Raw genomic sequence first — 2,706 nt, forward strand, 5'->3', positions numbered from 1 at the left:
GATTTATTTCAGCCCTGATTTTTTTTTCTGCATTCTGTTCCTCTTTGGTGTGGTTGCTTCTTTTTTTGCCCTAGATCTTTCAGTTGTACTTTCAAATTGGTGATATTATAATTTTCTAATTTCTTAATGGAAGCACTTAGTACTATGAACTTTCCTCTTAGCACTGCTTTCTTTATGTCCCAAAAAAAATGAGCATGTTTTGCCTTTATTTTCATTGAATTCTAGAAAGTAATTTCTTTTTTCCTTTCTTCCTTTCTCTTTCTTCTATCCTTCCTTTCTTCCTCTTTCCTTCCTTCCTTTCTCTTTCTTTCTCTTTCTTTCTTTCTTTCTTTCTTTCTTTCTTTCTTTCTTTCTTTCTTTCTTTCTTTCTTTCTTGCTTTCTTTCTTCCCCAAGGCAGAGATTATTGAACAGAGAGTTGTTTAGTTTCCATGAGTATGTAGGCTTTCCAGTGTTTCTGTTGTTGAAACCCAGCTTTAATTCATGGTGATCTGACAAGTTTCAAGGTGTTATTTTAATTTTCTTGCATCTGTTGAGGCTTGTTTTGTGACTAACTGTATGTTTGTTTTTGAAAAAGAATCGGTGAGGTGCTGAGAAGAAGGTCTATTCTTTAGTGTTTGGGAGAAATATTTTATAGATGACAGTTAAGTCCATTTGATTCACAATCTCTATTAGTTTCATTGTTTTTCTGTTTAGTTTTTTATTGGATTTCATGTCAGCTGGTGAGAGCAGAGTGTTACAGTCTCCCACTACTAATGTGTAAAGCTCAATATGTAATATAAGCTTTAGCAATATTTCTTTTATAAATATGGATGTCTTTATATTTGGGGCATAGTTGTTCAGAATTGAGATTATCTTTTTGGTAGATTTTTCCTTTGATGATTATGTAATGTCCTTCCCTGTCTTTTTATTAATTTTGGTTGAATGTCTATTTTCTAGATAGTAGGATGGCTACTCCAGGTTAGTTCTTGGGTCCATTTGCTTGAAGAACTTTTCTCTAGTCCTTTACTCTGAGGTAATGTCTATCTTTATGGCTGAGGTGTGCTTCTTGTATACAGCAGAATGATGGATTCTGTTTTTGTATCTATTCTGTTAGCCTGTGTCTTTTTCACTTGGGAATTGAATCCATTAATGTTAAAAGATATTGAAAATCAGTGGTTCTTACTTTCTGTTATTTTGATGTTGGTGATTTTATTGTGTAGGTGTCTGAGTGTGTGTGTGAACCTTGATTTGGCTGGTATGGATTTACTTATTTCCCATGTTTTCTTGGATGTAGTTATCCTTCTTGGGTGGGTGTTTCCATGTAGTATTTTCTGTAATGCTGGCTATCTGGATAGATCTTGTTTGAATTTGAATTTTTCTTAAAAGATCTTATTGTCTCCCTCTGTGAAGATTGAGAATTTTGCAAGTTATAGTCATCTAGGTAAGCACTTGTGGTTTCTTTCAGGTTGCAGCATAACTCTTCAGGCTCTTATAGCTTCTAGACTCTCTGTTGAGAAGTTGGGTGTAATTCTGACAGGTCTGATTTTGAATGTTAACTGACCTTTTCCCCTATCTGCTTTTAATAATCTTTCTTTTTTTCTGTAGGTTTTCTGTTTTATTACTTGGTGCCAGGAGGATTTTCCTTTCTGGTCCACTGTAGCTGGTGTTTTTTAAGGCTTTTGTACATTTATGGTCATCCCTTCAATTTGGTTGGGAAAGTTTTCTTCTATGAGTTTTGTTAAGAATATTTACTGGACCTTAGAGCTGCAACTCTTTACTTTCTTCTATTCCTCTTTTTCTTACATTAAGATTTTTCATGATATCCCAAATTTCCTGGATGTTTTGTATAAGGAATTTTTTTTATTCTTTAATCTTTTTGTACATTCCAGTCATTATCCCCCTACTGTTCAACCCTCTGATAGATCCTCATTCCATTCCTCCTCCCCCTTCTCTCTCCTTACTCCCCACCCCCACCCCATTAGAACTCCCTGGGGCTTCAAATCTTTCTGAGGATTAGGTGCATCTTCTCTCACTGAGACCAGACCAAGCAGTCTTCTGCTATATATGTGTTGGTGACTTCATACCAGCTAGTGTATGCTGCCTGGTTGATGGCTCAGTGTCTGAGAGATCTCAGAGATCCAGGTTAGTTGATACTACTAGTCTTCTTAAAAGGTTGCCCTCCTCCTCAGCTTTTTCCAGCTTTTCTGTAATTCAACCACAGCGGCCCCTAGCTTCTGTCCATTGGTTTCACATAAATATCTGCATCTGACTCTTTTAGCTGCATGTTTGGGCCTCTTGGAGAGCAGCCATGCTAGGCTCCTGTCAGAAAGTACGACATAGCATCAGTAATTGTGCTAGTATTAGCCTTGGGGCCTCTGCTTGAGTTGGACCTCAATTTGGACTGGTTCCTGGACAACAGGTCACTGCTGTGTCAGGAATTTTTTTTTAGATTTAACAGTTTCTTTGACTGAGGCATCATTTTCTTCCATTGTATCTTCTACCCCTGATATTCTTTCTTCCAGCTCCTACATTCTGTTGGTGATGCTTGTATCTGTTGTTCCTGTTCTCTTCTCTAGGGTTTCTGTCTCCGAAATTTCCTCATTTTGTGTTTTCTTTATTGCTTTTATTTCCAATTTTAGGCCTTGCACAGTTTTATGTATTTCCTTCACCCATTTAATTGTATTTTCCTTTATGTCTCTAAGGAATTTATTTGTTTCCTCTTTACA

This window comes from Mastomys coucha, unplaced genomic scaffold, assembly GCF_008632895.1.
Source record: "Mastomys coucha isolate ucsf_1 unplaced genomic scaffold, UCSF_Mcou_1 pScaffold15, whole genome shotgun sequence".
NCBI lineage: Eukaryota > Metazoa > Chordata > Mammalia > Rodentia > Muridae > Mastomys > Mastomys coucha.